This window comes from Dipteris shenzhenensis, chromosome 19 (genome assembly GCF_047967505.1).
Source record: "Dipteris shenzhenensis isolate YYH24624 ecotype China chromosome 19, Dip_SZ_1.0, whole genome shotgun sequence".
NCBI classification, from domain to species: domain Eukaryota; kingdom Viridiplantae; phylum Streptophyta; class Polypodiopsida; order Gleicheniales; family Dipteridaceae; genus Dipteris; species Dipteris shenzhenensis.
The window spans coordinates 52,449,138-52,469,243 of NC_141614.1; positions in this window are offsets into that span (position 1 = coordinate 52,449,138).

Consider the following 20,106-nt stretch of genomic DNA (forward strand, 5'->3'; position numbering starts at 1 on the left):
AAATAAAAAAAGTTCATATTAATAATTATAAAATATTTATAAATTTCAAATGCATTTGTAAATTTTATTTTTTAACTTTTAAATTACGACATTTATCATTTAAAATGTGAAATTTTTAAATTTAAAAGTCGTTTAATGAGGCATTTTTTATTAAAAATGTGAAAATGTTAAATATTTCTGTTTTTTTTATGTAGCATTTTCTTTTAGGTAGAATTTAAAAGAGAAATAATAAAAAATTTTAGGTTAAAAGAGAAATAAAAAAAATTTTCTAAATTTGAAATGCAATATAATGTTTTTTTGAAATTTATGAATTACGACATTTTTTATTTAAAATGTGAAAATGAAATTGTATTTTCAAAATAGAGCTTTTTTATATGAAATTGTATTTTAAAAAAACGTTCATATTAATAATTATAAAATATTTATAAATTTGAAATGCATTTGTAAATTTTTTTTAAATTTTTGAATTAGGAGTTCTATATTTCTGTTTTTTTAATGTAGCATTTTCTTTTTGGTAGAATTTAATTAAATTTTAGTTTATAAGGAAAATTATAAAAAATTTCAAAATTTATAATGCATTTTAATGTTTTTTTGAAATTTGTAAATTACGACATTTTTTATTTAAAATGTGAAATGAGATTTTTTTTGTTAAATAGAGCTCTTTCTATTAAATAAAAAAACGTTCATAGGAATAATTTTTAAGTATTTATAAATTTGAAATGCATTTGTAATTTTATTTTTTTTTTTGAATTACGACATTTAAAATTTAAAATGTGAAAATTTTCAATTTAAAAAACGTTTAATGAGGCACAAGACTCGCTCGACTTATCAAATTAATAAGACATTTTGTATAAGACTTGCTCGACTTATCGAATTAATACACAAACATAAACCTACTAGTCAACTATTGGAGTTGGACATTAAAGATTGACTAGTGACATGGTTGGTGACCAAAGCTTAAAGTTGACTAGACACTTTGGGACAAGCAAGTTCTTTAGAAGGAAACTAGGTTTAAGCTTGGGTAATCATCCCTAATATATTGGGAAATTACTAATGATAAATCATCCTTTAACTATTTGGCAATTAGTAAGGATCGATTCTACTAGGAAATATGTTGAAGGCATATGTCCCCTATTAGTCAATAGATTGATTAGACTAAGCATGCATGATAAGGCTCTAGCTTGGAAATGCCTAGATAGTGGCTTAGTCCAAATCTTCAATATCCCTTAAGAAGACATGAAATAGTGGCTTAGATCTTAAGAAGACATGGAGTTGCAAATGTCTAATTCTTCTAAGTTATGCATAGACTCTAGCATAACTGAAAAAAGAATATTACAAGATTGAGAATATTTGGATGGGTCTTCAAGAACTCGAATATTACGGTCTGTGCCTATAAACTGTTTGAGATTCTTATGCTATCACTATGGCATGCTTTAGATCTAGCACTTTGATCATGTTTGTTGTCTAGTTCCATAATTCATCTACTTCTCTTATATGTATAAGAAGAAAGAAATACGCCATAGAGAAACTGAAAGTTTAACTAGAATACCTAACATTCATTGCACATGGGACTCTAGTGGATCTATATTCATTCCACATTCATGCTAATATATGCAAGTGTTTTGATCAACTATAGACCTAAGTTCAAATAGAGCCTGTTAATGACTGAATCTCTCCTAATCATCCCTTAATGATCATAGATAAGAGACTTAAGAGAGAGAGAACTCCATAACCTTCAAGAGTCGACATTTGAAGCATCCCATTCCATGTTGTTTGCTACATGGCAGCTCGCCATGTGGCACACATACATCCCTTTTTGCACCGTAGGGAAACCTATGACTAATGTTAACAACATTTATCTTGTTTTTTACAAACGACTAAGATGTTTTCCCAAAAAGACTTTGTATCAATAATCACGTGAACCACCTCATAACCAAAATAGTGCGGATGCTACATATCTCCTTTCCCTCGTTGAAACTATGTCACACATGGAATGTCAACCACATGCTCAAGGAATTATATGCTAGTTTCATTGTAAGCAAGGGTGGTCTCTTTCTTGCTAGTCCAACCATAGGCAACGGTGACGCTTATTACTTGAGCTCAACCAAAATTAACATTAGTTATCGTATGCAACCCTTCCCATTGCATAGGGACATCCAAGGATTTAATTTTCAAAGTTTTTGAATCCTCTTCTAGGGATCTTGTGCCCTTTGTTGTTGCTACGTATGTGGATGATCTCATTCCAAAACTATTTTTACAACTAGAAGTCGAGTGAGTCTTATACAAAATGTCTTGAACCAAGTGATGATCTATAGGAATGGCCAGTAGTTGAGGTGGATTGCCCAACCAAAATAGATAATATTGAGAAGGCTTAATTATTTTCTCAAAGTTCTCGCTTTAAAAGGTCTGTAGTGTGAACCCACTCTCATTTTTAATGTGTAGTCCGAGAAATACTAGATGCGCCTTGCTTGTGTATCGTTCAAAGTAATGTATTAGGTATCCTTCTATCTCCTCCATATCTATTGCAAACCCAAGGCAGTAAAGCATTCAAAGAAGGTCTTATTAACCAAACCTCTCCACTATCTGTCCTTAGTATAGGGGCCATTAGTGGACAATGTGGTCCTTACACCACATGTGGAAAAGTTTCATATTGGATAAAAAGTGAAAAAAGGGAAACATATAAGGAGAAAATATTTGAGACATCTAAGTTTTAAAATGCAACGACTAGAGTGAAAAAATTCTAATCAAAATTAAGAATTATTAATAATATTGATTAATATTGAGCCACACATTTGGCCCATCTACCGGTCGGTAGGTGCATAGGATCTACCTCATCAAGGAGTACGTACAAATAGTTTTCATTACGTAAATAGATTATAAGTCATATTGAATAGAATATTATTTTCATTACCCAAATAGAATATTAATTTCCATGTGTTTTTTTTGTGCATGCGCCAGCCAGCGCACAGGTTCTAGCACCACTATTCGTATGCAGATAGAGATGCTGAGAGCTGAGATGAGGGCACTGCAGGATGCTAGGGCACCCCCTCACTTGGTTGCGAGCCTGGATTCAGTTATTGAGGCTCTGAGTCGATTGGAGACAGTTGAGGATGTTGTGGATAGCTTTCAGGCACAGGCCGAGGCGGAGATCACTGGTGGTGGCTTGGATTGGAGAGCGATTCGACAGTTGTTTGAGCGGGAGTCACATCACAGGGAGGCCTTGGACGACATGTTTTGGGATGGTCACACCGAGGGCCAGCGACCACGATCAGGGCTCCCCTTGCATATTTTACGGTGTAGGCACCCCATCATAGCAGCACACATTTATCCGAGATATCTTGCTGCGAATGGTGGTCGGTTGCCTCACAACCGCCAGATAGCGAGGTCGTTTGCCATGCAGCTTTATGCTGAGTTTGTCCTTGGTCATCGGGTGGACTACCTCAGTACCCGTCCAGGATCAGGAGCGGGACGTGGTAGGATGGGGCGCCAGGAGCGTCAGATTGTAGGTGTTCGGCATCGACGCGAGGGACCAGAGTTGCACACCATCCCTGCACCGGCATTGCGAGCGGTGGGAGGACAGATTAGGGGGGATGTTCATTCAGTGGCATCATCCTTGCAGCACATGGTCTCGGCCCTATCGAGATCTATTGCGATTCCACCTCCCCCACCTCGATCATCAATGGAGCGTCCCACATCTACACCACCTCCCACATCTACGGCGCCTCAGCACGAGTTGGAGGCTCGAGACAGACGGATTGCAGAGTTGGAGGCTGTGTTGGCCGAGTCTAGGGACGAGGTTAGTTATTTTGATTATGTTAGTTTATTTTTTTGTAGCGTGTTTTGAACTGAAGTTTTTTGGTTAATTCTCACCATGTACGCGACATGTTTGCATTGCAGGCACATCTATTGCGTCAGGAGATGGAGTCTCGCGTACGACTCTTGCAGACAGATTTGGAGGAGCAGAGGATTCGGACACGCATAGCATACCATCACGCAGAGCACTATATCTTGCAGTTGAGGCATATTAGTCGTGATCTGTCGCGCCATAGGATCGACCCCAGTGTGGCCCTATACCCTGCTCCTCCTGTAGATGTGCCGACTAGGACACCGATAGACGCAGCTGTCGTAGCGAGGCTTCCTACCTCCACTTGTGTCCTCTGCCACGAGGACTTTGACACCGTAGGGTGGTTTGGACTAGGGTGCGGCCACATCGCACATCTCCACTGCATGACCCGCCACATGGTGGCACGTTCAGTGTGCCCGGTATGCTTTGCCGACATTGATGTGGCGACATACAGAGGACTGGGCATGGATGATCTATATCCTGGTCATCGTCAGGCTGTTGATCCATTCGCCCGTGTAGTCCTGACAGAGCACTACAGGGAGGAGGCACAGAGAGCATTGCTGATGCAGGAGGGTGCGGATACATCAGTGGTTGCATCATGCGTTCCACGACGCTTTTCGTACGGTGACTTCATGCTAGGTGACGAGGCACGAGCCGAGGAGGCACGCCGGATTGAGCGAGAGGCAGAGCTGCAGACATCATTGCAGCAGTGGGTGGAGCAGCAGCTAGGGCGGGGCCGAGACCAGCGTATTTCACATGTAGAGATGATTACTCGCGCTGGATTTGAGGCACGAGTATTCGCAGATGCACGGCTATGGGAGCTGAGGCGCGCGTACATAGAGGAGGTGAGGGATGCAGAGATGGCAGTAGTGGCGCGTGCAGCATGCCCTCCTCTTCATCAGGATGAGGCTGGCCCATCTCATGCAGGTGATGAGGCTGGCCCATCTAAGCCGACATTGCCTGAGGGCACACAGCGGACGGTTGGGCAGCGAGTCATACAGGAGCCACGTCAGCGTTCCACTAGAGGATCATATGTAGAGTTATCAGATTCAGATTCAGATTGATTGTTTAGGCTTCACACGTTTCTTGTATAGGGATGCACTTTTGCAGCATGATGATGATGATGTACAGATTCATTTTGGTACTTTCATGATATTGTTCCCACTTTTATGATGTATGAGCATTTTCGTACTTTCATGATGTTCTTCACACTTTGTTTATCTCAGTTTATAGTTTGTTTAATACATAAGGTATTTAAAAAAGAATGCCATGTGAAGTAATTGTAAACATTAAACATTAATTGCAAACATTAAACATTAAACATATCAAAATTCATCTTATTTTGGATGAAAATTTTATTTTGCGGATAAAAGTTTTTCATTTTTTAAACAAAAATTTTATTCTATTCATGTTTGTCAATAAAGTGTGTTTCAAAATCCAAATTTTCATCAATTTTTCAAAAAGACAACTATTGTCATATTCATGCTTCCAAATCTAGCCTTCCGATCTTAATATCAAAATATGTTGAAATTCAACCATTTGATAAACTAATTTGTATAAAAAGAAAATTACTTTTTTTAGACAATGCCATAGCCCAATGTAAAATTGTTTCATCAAATGAAATTAGATATTAAAGTAACATCAATTTTACCAACTTTCAATTTATGCTATTTACAAAAAGTATTCTAGAAATGTATATTGGTACAAAACTTATCCATGACTCCGAGGGCAATGTTGTTACCTATGTGTAAATCAATTGATAAAAAATTCTTTCAACACCAATGAACTTGAGGGAATGTGTGATCTAGAGATACTTAAACAACATGACAAAGGAAAAAATTCTAGAAATCACCAATGTGTGGACATGCTTAGTTTGTAGGGTGTAGAAATTCTTTTATATGGATTTGATATGGGCACTTGCATAGAAAACGATTGGTATTTCAAAGAAAAAGCTCTAGCAACTCTCTTAGTTGAATGAAGCAGTTTCTTCTCCTTTGCAATTTGTCATGTTTTTTAAATTAAAGGAGAGAATACTTTTTGCAAATGGTAATACTAGACATTTTTAGGTTCTGCAATAAAATATAAGTAATATTTTATGCATTCTTTTTTCACAATTCTAGTTTTTTAATATTATTGACATGAAGCGTATATTTTGTCCCTACAATTTTTAAAAAATATAAATTTTTTGGGGATTTTTTTCAAAAATGGAGTTAGACTTGTCCTTTGCATGATTTTGCTGTTATTTATTATGACTCAGTGTTTAATTTGTCTGTTATTGTTAACAATACTTGTGCTAATTGGTGATCAAAGAAAACAAGACCTAATTATTTGTCATATTCGAACCACAATCACATGTGCCTTCCAAATCATAATCGCATATGCCTTCCAAGTTTCTAAGGACTATTTCAATTTCCTTAATATGACATTTGCCAATGCACCAATCTAATTATTATGCATGTATAAAAGATAATGAACATAAAGAAGAGAAATCAACACAATTGGCAATTAATGCATGTATACGGGAATACAAGGAAGGTGTAGCATGCTAGCCCACCATTTTATTTCACTATTTTCTTTTGCATTTAGTGGTTTATGTACAAGAGAAAGGATTGGCGGTTGGTATAAGGAAAAGTGTTGGTATTTGGTTTATGTAAAAAGAAAGGGTTGTTGTACAGGCTATGCACCAAAAAAATATACACATATTAACAATCCCACTTCTCCCTTTTAAACTCCACTCATGTATGGGAGTACAAGGAAGGTGTGACATGTTAGGCCACAATTTAATTTTACTATTTTCTTTTGACTTTGGTGGTACGCTAACGTGTAGTCGTGCTAGTAGGGATTGCTTCTACGTCGCGCAAACCAAATCAGTTGGAGACCAAATCTTGCGTCGATGTACGTCTAGGGTAGCCTAAGAGGCGTGTGAAGTTTCGTCCCCAACAGGGTTTAGGATTTAGGGTCCAGGGTTTAGGGTTTAGGGTTTGGGGTTTAGCCGTGCTAGTAGGGATTGCTTCTACGTGGCGCAAACCAAATCAGTTGGAGACCAAATCTTGCGTGGATGTACATCTAGGGTAGCCTAAGAGGTGTGTGAAGTTTCGTCCCCAACAGGGTTTAGGATTTAGGGTCCAGGGTTTAGGGTTTAGGGTTTAGGGTTTAGCCGTGCTAGTAGGGATTGCTTCTATGTGGCGCAAACTAAATCAGTTGGAGACCAAATCTTGCGTGGATGTACGTCTAGGGTAGCCTAAGAGGCGTGTGAAGTTTCGTCCCCAACAGGGTTTAGGATTTAGGGTCCAGGGTTTAGGGTTTAGGGTTTAGGGTTTAGCCGTGCTAGTAGGGATTGCTTCTACATGGCGCAAACAAAATTAGTTGGAGACCAAATCTTGCGTGGATGTACGTCTAGGGTAGCCTAAGAGGCGTGTGAAGTTTCGTGCCCAACAGGGTTTAGGATTTAGGGTCCAGGGTTTAGGGTTTAGGGTTTAGGGTTTAGCCGTGCTAGTAGGGATTGCTTCTACGTGGCGCAAACTAAATCAGTTGGAGACCAAATCTTGCGTGGATGTACGTCTAGGGTAGCCTAAGAGGAGTGTGAAGTTTCGTCCCCAACAGGGTTTAGGATTTAGGGTCCAGGGTTTAGGGTTTAGGGTTTAGGGTTTACCCGTGCTAGTAGGGATTGCTTCTACGTGGCGCAAACCAAATCAGTTGGAGACCAAATCTTGCGTCGATGTACGTCTAGGGTAGCCTAAGAGGCGTGTGAAGTTTCGTCCCCAACAGGGTTTAGGATTTAGGGTCCAGGGTTTAGGGTTTAGGGTTTAGGGTTTAGCCGTGCTAGTAGGGATTGCTTCTACATGGCGCAAACAAAATAAAATGGAGACCAAATCTTGTGTGGATGTACGTCTAGGGTAGCCTAAGAGGCGTGTGAAGTTTCGTGCCCAACAGGGTTTAGGATTTAGGGTCCAGGGTTTAGGGTTTAGGGTTTAGTCGTGCTAGTAGAAATTGTAAAAATGTATGCATTTGTCCTTCCACGTGGCGCATACCAAATCAGTTGGAGACCAAATCTTGCATGGATGTACATCTAGGGTAGCTTAAGAGGCGTGTGAAGTTTCGTCCCCAACAGATAAGTCCACGTGCGTATTTCATTAGTACGTGCGCCATTTTTCATACGTAGTCACGAGTGCTAGTAGGGATTGTAAAAATGTACGCAACTGTCCTTCCATGTGGCGCATACCAAATCAGTTGGGCACCAAATCTTGCGTGGATGTACGTCTACGGTAGCCTAAGAGTCGTGCGAAGTTTCATTTCCAACAGATAAGTCCACACGCGTATTTCCTTAGTACATGCGCCATAGCTCATACGTAGTCGTGCTAGTAGGGATTGCAAAAATGTACGCATTGTACCTTCCACGTGGCGCATACCAAATCAGTTGGGCACCAAATCTTGCGTGGATGTACGTCTACGGTAACCTAAGAGCCGTGCAAAGTTTAATCTCCAACAGATAAGTCCACATGCATATTTGGTTAGTACGTGCGCCATTTCTCACACGTAGTCGTGCTAGTAGGGATTGTAAAAATGTACGCATTATACCTTCCACGTGGCGCATACCAAATAAGTTGGAGAACAAATCTTGCGTGGATGTATGTCTAGGGTGGCCTAAGAGTCGTGCGAAGTTTCATTCCCAACAGATAAGTCCACACGCGCATTTCGTTAGTACATGCGCCATAGCTCATACGTAGTCACGAGTGCTAGTAGGGATTGTAAAAATGTACGCATTGTACCTTCCACGTGGCGCACACCAAATCAATTCAGACCAAATCTCGCGTGGACTATTGGCTAGGGTGGCCTAAGAGTCGTGCGAAGTTTCATCCCCAACAAGCAAGTCCACACGCGTATTTCGTTAGTACGTGCGCGATTTTCTTAGTCACGTTTTTAAAATGTCCTAATGCACAAAACAAATTACAACATTACTACTAATAAACAATTTTTTGTATTACAAACACAACAAATCCCATTGAGAAGACATCGGACATCATGTTAAAAATAGAATCTAATACAATGATGTGTATGAACGTGTATACAGCCATCATAGTGAAATACAAAATATGAGTCCATGAAAATTACAATGGTACGGTCACACAGTGAGCCTATACATATCGAATACATGACAAGCTGGCATTTTTTTCTTAAAAAATCCTAACTATCTTTAGCTGGGCTTGCTTGACATAAGTCTCCACAGAGTAGGACATCTACTCCTCATAATGGCTCTAAGTGATTGTGTTCAATTTTGCGCATTTGCATATTTGTTGCAATAAATGTATTTGGCCTACTAGTGACACTAGATCGAGAACTAGTAGCTCCAAGCTTGCATAAAGTGTGGACAGGGTTTGTAATTTCTCTAGTGTGAGGCATGTGTAGGTTGTTACCATCAAAGGCAAATATAGTGCGGAGCGTATAGTAGATCCCTTAATGTTATATGCAGCTTTCCCTGAAGCAAAGCTTTAGTCTTATCAATGTCTAATATTTCGTATATGAGTAGTGTCGAAGAAGTGCTTGAATGATAAGTAGTGTAAACGTTTTGCATGTTCCCACATTACCAAATAAGAAAAGTTTAATTTTTTCTAGTGGGTTGTTTCCTTTTTTTCCATAGAATGTCTTCAATAATCAAGTGTTGTTCATCATTGAGCTTCCTGAAAAGAGCATGATAATCCTAATTTGACATTCTCTCATATGATTTAGTGGCATCTATAGGTGATGTATTATGCTTGGAAGTACTTGACATCTCTATTGCTAAGTCACATTGTTTAAGTTAATAATCTTTTTCCATAGACCTTGATGATGTACTACTTTCACTGTTGGTCCTTTGAGGTTCATCCCATGGTACTATGGTCTTATTAAAATTGTCTTTGTTACATTCGATTCTTTATTTTTTTGAATATATATGTCATTCCAAGTTTGGTTGTGAATATTAAGCGAGTGCTCACTTTGTGTAGAAGGGAAGTATTAAAGTAAGCACAATTCTGTATAGTGCACTATAAGGCATAGGCCATTTTCCGATGAAAATACCGATGCTTTTTATATTAAAATTTTTTTTTTCACGAGCGCAAACGTTGCTATAAGAGTCGCTAAAAGCATCGGAAAAGAACCGTCGCTATAAAGCGTCACTATATAGTGATGATGACAAACGTTGCTATATAGCAACACTATTAATCGTCGCTATATAGCGACACTGGTAAACGTCGCTATATAGCGACGATTAACAGAACTTTAAAAAAAGGGTTAGTGGGGCTAAACAGGGCTTGCTATGGCCCTGTTTAGCCCCACTAATCCTTTTTTTTTTTGTAATTACAAAGCAAAGTTTTTTTATAACAAAATTTCCCTTGCGAAAAGGGTGATACAAAATCGCTCTTGTGAAATGATCGAGCAACAAAAGCATATACATGTCGGACATATACAACATTGTTTGTAACAAAATTACCCTTTCAAAAGGGCGATACAAAATTGCTCAAACGAGCGGATATACAAAATGACATATAGGGCGAAGAAAATGCTACTACCACTACTACTACTACTACTTATCCGAATCCGAATCGTCCTCGTCTTGTTGGCCTGTTCCTTGGTCCTTGTCAGCTGTGTCTTCTCCCTCATCCTCATCACGTGCGTCTGATCCCTGGCCCTGTTGATCGCTCGCCTCCGATGATGGGACGCTTGAGCTTTGACCCTAAGAGTGAACCATATAAATCGAAAATTAGATTGGAACTTAAAGAATAAAACAATTTAAAAAGTGAGATTACAAGTAGGAGTAAACTTATACCGTGCGAGCAACCACCTCAGCCCAATCGACCGTCGCTCCCATTGCCTCTTGCTCAATAAACCACGGCTTTGTTCCTATCCGAAATGCGCGTCGCGTCTCTGCATATGTAGGAAGATGACCCATCGCAACTTGCTGTGGATCCAATTTACGAGAGTTAGAGTTAGCTAAAGTGCATGTAATATGTAGTAAAACAAATAGAACAATGCATTAAATGAGAAGAGGTAGACTTACCACGGTTGCCTCGAACGCCAACCATTCACCTGCACCAAAGTGCGAAGTACCTACAACGTCCATTCATCTCTTTGCAGCCCTCCTCTGACCCTCGTACAATTCGGGATGGTCCCTATTTTGCTTCTTGAAGAACTTCCAATCAGCTTTGTCTGCCCAGCTGGGTTTAGCCAACCCCTTTGTGATGGAAGTACGCAAGGTTGATCTACGATGCTTCAAGACCAAACCCATGCGCTCGTATCAAGATGGCCAAAAGAAGCAGGCGGTCATCGATGAGTTAAAAGAAAAATACCCTAACCCGCCACTCTCTAGCATGTCCATAAAAAAGAGTTGGAAATGCCATCTTGTCACAATGTTTGTATTTGAAAATGCTTAATGGTGAGAAGCCTTCAAAAGGCACAACAATGATAGTCTTGTCCTCATAGTCCACTAATTTTTGGCTAGTGTATATCCAATGTATTAGAGTGTCAATGTCAACATCCTCACCTATTATTGTTTGTGATGGTGAGCCTCTGGTAAGCCCTCATGTGTTTCTTGTTTTGATAGTGATCTTTGCAATTGTGCAATGTGTTCTGGCCACGTTGCATTTAGTTCCACCTTGTTATCTTTGTACAAAGGTGATTTGAGAAGCTCTTTCAAAGCACCCATTCTTAAATTAGGGTGCACAACACCACTAATTATGGTTGTATTCTAATTTCCTCTTATGGAAACCATTATTGTTACAGTAGCATCCATGAGACGAGGCGACGTATGATGTGCCTTGTCTATATCAGCAAATGCATTCACTATGCTTCTTTGCATTCTAAATTGGCCATTATAGGAGATCTCTCTTATTTGTGAGAGTTACCTACTCATCTAGTGCTTCGATATGGTCCATATTGATTTGAGGTCTCAACGCTCTCTTTTTTGCTCCTTCTCAACTTGGTGCTTTTTTCATAATTCACATTCCGACTTCCAATGTCCAAAAACATGGCAATAGTAACAAATGATTTTCCTTGGTGGGGCCAGCGTGTCCTTTAAGCTACAAGGGCTAGTGTGCCTAATCAGATTTAGCTGGCAAGGCTGGTGCATGTGTGACTACGGCCCCAACAGATTATTATGGCACACTTCTAGCATTGTATCGGCAAGCCTCCATCATATGTGTCAAGTGTGCCATAATCAAGTGTGCCTTTGCTGTTTGTAATTGAGTGGTTCTATCTTGTAATACGTGTCAAAGCATTGAGTCTACAACTATGGTTGTTTATAATTGAGTGTTTCTATCTTGTAATACAATTATAGGTTGTATATTTGTCTTTCCTTTTCGTACTCTTACAACACTTGTATCCACTATTGCATCCAATCACCTGTCTTCATAGGGTTTTACCCAAGCAACACATACCCCTTGTGATAGAATTTGATGTCTAGTATTTGGAACACATAGGCGAAGTTGTCTCTGCACAATTAGCAACCTCAAGAGTGCAAGAGAGTGTATCTTCCTGTCAATAGTGTACTCATATTGAGTGCCGAGCAGCATTAGGCTTCACTGGTCAACCAAGGTGAGGAGGAAAGACCATCAAAATTTGGTGATCGTGAAATAACGAGTGGGAAATTGAGTGGATTGAGCATAGGAGCCTGTAGAATCGGGTGCACAAACCTTGAGAGTAGTTGTTCATGCTGACAAGCAACAAGCTACGATATCAACTTTGGATGAAGATAGATTTAGGGGGGTTTGGTTTGTCCGTAGTAGCAGATGCGGCGGGCCCAACCATCGCCACAACAACACAAAGCAACTATAGACGAGCTTGGTAGATGCGCAAAATAGCGGGCGCATCTATAGGCATTGCTTTAGTAGAGGAATTATGGGTGCGTCTAAAAGCACGTCTAACAACTTGTCTATTTGCGTGTGCATTAACACGTCTATTTGCATGTTTAAACTGAGAAAATATGGACCCGTCTAACATCGCGTTTATCAACGCGTCTATTTGTGCGTGTATTAGCGCATTTATTTGCACGTTTACACTGGGAATTAGACGCGCATTTAGACGTGTAGATAGACGCAAACCAGAGAATATAGAAAGTGAGATTTTGGTGTACATCATTGCTTTCCAAATATTACCCATGATTACCAGAGCACATAATTTTAACAAAAACATCAATGCTTTTTTGCAAGCCCACATATACAAGAATTAAGTGAGGTGAGGAGAAAGAGACAATATGTAAAATAGTTTTGCCAATATCAATGATGGGGCTACGGTTCAATCTCATCCTCAATGAGATCAACCCTTGCCAAACTATCTACTTCAAAATCCAAACAAGTGTTTAGATCTACAAATACATTCAACAAGTTGAATCTTGTGACTAGTCACGTTCCTTAGATTCATAAGACAATGATTGGATGACAAAGAGACAAAGAGAAGAAGCTGATTCTAAAGGAGTCCCTCACGAAGGCCCACATTTTTTAACATGGTACTAGTGGTGCACGTGTCTGAACCAATGTCTAGTGCAATTGGTGCTAGAACCATGGACACGTGGCACAAGAATGTGGTCTCAATGCACTTTCCCGCACTTTCATATAGCCTAATTGGCAGTGTGCCAACTCTATCTGAAGCCATCCAGCCATCAGGCCACACATGGCCCCCATCTGGTGTCCAAACCAGGACCTACTGGATAACCGAGCTACTCAAATGCCTGCTCCTCATATGGGGGGCTTACAAGTAGAGTTAGATGGTTCCCGCGTAGTTACATGAGAGTGGAGCATTGATATCTAGCCACCCCCCCTCAATGTCCACCTGCAAGTGAACTTACTTTTTCAGCCCAATGCCAAGTCGATGAAGATGCCTCTCTAGCAAGTCTCTTCCAAGAGCCTTCGTGAAGATGTCCGCAGCATTCTCTATAGTCGGACAGTACACAACGTCGACCTCTCCATCCATGATCAGCTCGCATATAAAGTGATATTGAATCTCAATGTGTTTTGTACGAGCGTGGAACACTGGGTTCTTTGCAATCGCCATGCAACTCTGATTGTCACATGATAACTACGTAGGCTTGTTCTGCACTGCACCCATGTCCCCCAAAATCCTCCTCAACCACACTACTTCGCAAGAAGCAAAGCATGCAAATTTGTACTCGGCCTCGGTAGGAGAAAGAGCAACTGTGGGTTACTTCTTGCTGACCCATGACACAACTCCAGATCCAAGTGAGAAACAGTACCCTATCACTGATCTCTTGCTGTCCATGTCTAATCTGAGTCACAGAATCCGGTCAAGATGTTGCCCTCCTCCACCGAGGCCACCCCCTCTTTGAGAGCAACTGGACTCAACTCCATCTAGCTTGTGCGGATCCTAAGGAGACAAAACTAGATTATGAGGATGGACTCCGTCCTAACTCATACTCATCCTCTACATGCCTATGAAGTTACACGGTTGAGATGTACCATCTTCCTAAACAAGACCTTAGAACTCTCTAAACCATTTCCACATAATTAGTTCCCAATGTAACCTATGTTAGCCTTTCTTCGGAGTTGCACCATTTGGCTAATAGGTTTCACGCGTGCCTTCATGAATGGCCTCCATCCAAGCTGACCATGATAATCGAAGTTGGTCTTGACTTGAGTTGGCCAATAACCCAAGGTCAACATCAATTTATGGCTTGAGCACATCAAGCTACTCAAGAGAAATGTAGAAAGAAGAGAAATTGGTCCCGAGTGCCAAGTTGTTTTGACAGAGGTGACAGACTTGGTTAGGCTAATGCAGTCACTAGGTCAAAAGGTCCAATGTGACTGGTACCAAGAAGGGACCACCCCAACAAAGGACATCAATTGGAAGGAGCAAAAAGAATTGGCATCCAAGCTCGCCAGAGAATTAAAAGGGAAGGCATCCGTAGTGGACTTCCGACAAGAACAGAATTTCATTCAGTAGTCAACCAAGCCAAGCGAAGCTTTATTAACAAACAAGTCCCAATCTAAGCCATTGTGTGCCCAAGTTCATAGATGACCCAAGCATTGGAAACCTTCCACAACATGAGGGTCGTCCTCACGATGGTAAAACTATTGGAACTTCCCCATATTGCCAAGAACTTCCTGTAGCAGCTCAGAGACAAGGAGAAACCACCCAAGGTTATGCATTCTCTTGTTACCATTTTGGTCATTGACACACTAGTAGTAGATGAGGAAGTTCTAGTCATCAGTGTCAAGATCAAAAAGCAAAATGTCCCTATGTGATTGTGGAAAAGTCAGTCTTATCGCCAAATCTATGGTTAAGCGACTGAAGTTCAAGAACTTGAAGCATTTTTCAATACACATGGTCGATTAGTGACTGCTAGAGCCTAAAGGTATGCTCACCAATGTAGCCATCAACATCAAAGGAGTGTATTACGCTTTAAGTTTGATCGTCATTTCAATGGAAATGAATGCCTATCTAATTTTCTTGGGTAGACCATGGTTAAAAGGTGTCATTTCAATGGAAATGAATGCCTATCTAATTTTGTTGGGTAGACCATGGTTGAAAGGTGCCAAGGTTTTGCATGATTAGGTCTCCGAGTTCATGATAAACAAGACTGGGGATATTGAGGTGTGAATCCTACTAATCTAAGAAAGTTATTGAGCAATTGTTGACCCAAGGACATAGAGGTGAAAGTTTATCTATATCGGCGTCTCTCTTTCTCTTCCATTCCATGCGCTTTTCATATCTTATATTTTATGCATTCTACTTCTCACATTGTTACTCCGTTATCATGTTACTCCTAAGAATAATATTAAAGCATTTGTTTAAGCAACATCCATCCACTCGTTTGGAAGGAGGTTCTTGGTTTGAGTGGTAGCAATGAATAAAGAAGAAAAGTTCAAAATTGAGAAGTTAAATGGCTAGAACTACCAACATTAGAAGATGTAGATTGAGGATTATCAGTACCAAAAGGACCTTTTCATGCCATTAGGTGAGATTGCAAAGAAGCCTGCAAGTATGTCAGCCAAAAATAGGGAGATTCTTGACAGAAAGGCACTAGGAATGATATGACTGTATTTGGCAACACGAATGGCTGTCAGTGTCCTTAATTAGAAGACGACAAAGGACTTGATGAGCACATTGGATACATTGCATGAAAAAGCATAAGCTTCTAACAAGGTATTTCTTATGAAGTGTTTATTCAATCTGAAGATGCCAAAAGGTGGGTCTATAGCTGATTGTTTGAATCAATTCAATACGAATACAAGACAACTAAGGTCTATAGGAGTAAATTTTGATGATGAGGTTCGAGCTCTCTTGATTTTATGCTCATTGCTAGAAAGCCAGAATGGCTTTTTCATGATTGTGAGTATCTCTATTTCTAGGTCCAACACTTTAAAGTTTGATGATGTTATTGGTGTTCTCCTTAGCAAGAAAATGCAATGGAAAAGCATAGATGAAACATCAAGTAATGTTTTGACTCTTGAGAATAAGGGAAGACAAAGAGAGAGAGGAAAGATCCCAGGACGTCGCAACAAGTCAAGAAGAAGCTGATCTAATCCAAAGGGAACCTGGAGTGCTGGCATTGTGGGAAGAAAGGACACTTGAAGAAAGAGTGTTGGTTATGAAAGAAAAAGGAAGGATATGGACAACAAGAGAATATGCTCGAAGAAAATGCAGCAAGTACTATGTTGCAAGAATCTGCCTTAATTCTTTCATTGGATAATATTACTTATGCATGGGTATTAGACTTAGGGGCTTGATTTCATGCTACACCTCATAAGGCATGTTTTCAAGACTATGTTCAAGAATATTTTGGAGAAGTTTATTTAGGTAATGATGAAGCATTGAAGGTTGTTGGAAAGGACAAGGTGCTAATAAAATTGCAGAATGGAAACCAAGGGTTGTTAAAGGAATTAAGGCATGTTCTTGATTTAAGAAGAAACTTAATTTCAGAAGGACAATTGGATGCTGAAGGCTACACAACCACATTTGAAGGAGATTTGTGGAAGGTCACTAAAGGATCAATGGTAATAGTAAAATGATCCAAGGTAGGTACATTCTATGTATGTATCAGTAATGCTTACTCCTTTATTGCTTTATCTTCTACAGGAGTAGATATAGCTTTAAGGCATCATAGGAGTTTGAACACATGAGTGAGAAGAGGATGCATATTCTTCACTCAAGAAATCTATTGCCAGGTTTGGGAACGAGCATTTTCTGAGCGAAATCTTCCGAGCGTCCGAGCGAAGGAAAAAAAAAGCTTCCAACTATGCATAAATATGGCAAAAATCGATCAGAAGAAAACATAGTTTCACTTAGAAATATGCAAAGCATTATAGCAATGCCTATTTTATACAAAAATCTTTAGGTGAATCTGTAGGAATGGTGAGAGCATAATGGGATGGCTTTTGAAGAAACCCACATGTAGAGTAGACTTCTCTATGAAAATTCCCTTATGATCCTTCTTACAACTTTTACTTAATAGGGGGTGACATTGAAAACCCTCTCTCAACCTATCTTCATGAAAGAGTTTCTTCAAAGAAAACTCATTGAAGCAAGCCATCCAGGTAGTTTCGCCAGCGAAACCCCTTTGAAGCAAGTCTCCCAAGGTAGTTTCGCTGGCGAAACTACCTTGGATAGCACTTTTAAAAGTGACATAACTTTCATATCCAATGTCCAAATATAGTCATTCCACCACTCAAATTGATCGGAACACCCCATTTGAGCACATCTATGGAGTTATATTTTGGAAAATCTTTCATATATAGTATTCAATATTACATGTATTTTATGAGAGTGATATATAAGCCCAAGTTAATACTTATTTATAGTAATTTAAACTTCTTTAGAAACATGTCCATAAATATGCTATAAAAACACTAAAAAGATATTGCCATATGATATAAATGTGTTAATAAGTAATTATATATGCATAGTATTATTACATTGAGAGTGATTATGAGGAATGTTTCTTAAAGGAATCAACACTTTTTTAAGGTAATAACAGGGGTACAAAGGGATGTCTCTAAATAAGAAAATTATGTTGTGTAAAAATGAATGAGTGACTAGTCTGTATATTTTTATGATAAAGGGATCTAGTTCTATTGAAAATAAAAGTGTAAAAACCATGTTTCCTAAAGAAAAACATTTTTAAAAATCTCTTGAAAAACACGCTCGGATAAACCTGCTCATAGGTTTTTGCTCGTAAAATTGACGCATCCGCCAGGTTTGAAGCAGGTCGGTTTGGATTTTTGTGAGAACTGTGTTTATGGAAAACAAAAGCGAGTGAGATTTTTGAGAGTTGGGAAAAAAATAAGAGAGAAAAGTTAGAGCTTGTGCAATATTTTGCCAATTTCTCTTAGCCACGAGTGGGCGACACTATGAGCTTGCTGCTCATGAAGATTGAGCTCAAATGCTTGCTGGAATAAGGAGAAACAAGCAAAAGACCAGTCAGAGAAGGCGCTACTGTCATGAGCAATGCTGTGCTTTTTTATTATCTTTGCTAAAAGTAGTCCTCAGTAAGATCTTCCATTTGCCTTTAAAAGTCGTCTCAAATCTTTTGTCTTTGGCTTCAATTGCACCCTCCAATTTCAGACTACTCAATTTGGGGATAACAGTGATATCTACTTCTAAGATGAACCATTGAATATGGTTAAGTGCTAGAAAGTTTCATTATTATCTCAGTTATCTTTGGTCTTTTGGATGTTTGACCATTGGAAGTGATCTGAGGAATTTTTTAGTCTTATCTTGAGAGCACTATCCTGTAGTTTGATAGTTTTGGTAAATGCTCATAATGCAATTATAGGGGTCAAAGTCATGCAACACTACCATCAACTGGGTCTATACACATGATTAAGGGCTTGCAAGAACATAAACAGCACTCCTTTGCAGGCCATGAAGGTTTCTTTGCAGGTTTTGGTATCTTTTATGCTGGCCATGCTTCCTTTTTAGGGGTTGCCATGCTGATTGGTACCATTGCACACTTGAATTTTGTATTTGCCTTTGTCAGACACTAAAGGTAAAGATGCATTTCCCAAAGCACGAGTGTGTGGTACCATTGCACACTTTACCATAGAAGCATCAGGGCGTGTAGCAGCTGGGAGTGGCTTCAGTAAAACCTGGGTGCATTCAGATTTCATGTGTCCAAATTTACCACACTCAAAACGAGAGCCAACAAATTTGCCCCATTAAATTTAAAGAAAACTTGCTAGGATGGCATACTCACCATATCAACCTGCAAAGCCATATGTGGGGGAGTAGGTCTATCTGTGTCCCACCAAACACAAAAACGATTCACATTACCCTGAGCACGTGGCAGAAAACTGCTTTAAATCACAAGCATGAAAAATGTCAGGCATGTGTGTCTAGGCATCCTTCTCTCTTTGCATCATGTGAGAGCGATGAGTACTGCTATCTGCAATGCCAGGAGAATTATTGAAATCTTCACATGTGAAAGCATTATCTTGCCAAGGATAGTCTGCCAAACAATGCCACATTTCAGTTCGAAAACCAGATGTAGGAGAGGCATATATGGATGTAGATTCATAAGTATCCCCATTGATGATGTATCTGGCAATAAGGTAACAACCATGCAGGTCATGGGAAATGCATCTTTACCTTTAGTGTCTGACAAAGGCAAATACAAAATTCAAGTGTCTCCTTCTAGGGTAGGGGACAAGATGCCAACTACAGAAAAAGCCCCTTCATCAGATTGGCAGTCGCTTTAAAAAGTTTTAAGTCAAGGTCAATGACAAATAGGAATTGGACGAAGAATGCATCCTCCTCTAAGGATTCTCTCGCAGTTGATGGATTTGGGGTTGGCAGGCTTTGGTCTGCAGTGGTTCATGCTAACCCACTGTGTTTGCCACTTGTACAAGCTCTGCCTATGGATAATCCTATGAATGCTCCCCTTTCCAATGATGAGGGCACGACCGTGCAGGAATTATTTTTTTGGGATATGGTACACTTACTTGCTTGTAAATATGTACATACCAATCAAATGCATGACGTACAATGTTCAGGGCCTTTCTAATATAAATAAATGGAGGCTCCTTTAGGATTACATTTCAGTCCACAGGCAAGTTGTGGAAGTAAGGCTTCTAGTAATGAAGCATCCATTCAAAGTTACTTTTTCTTGTAAAGGGTAAGCCTCTATCAATGACCACTGATATCAACATGGGTAAGCATTCCAACAACAATTTTGGGGTAAACCTTGTATTAGAGAGAACCATAGTCATCAGTTTAGCATCCAAGCGGGCCTTTTGTCCATTCTTTTGGATCTCTATTTGATGTAGTGCAAGGCGTCAGGT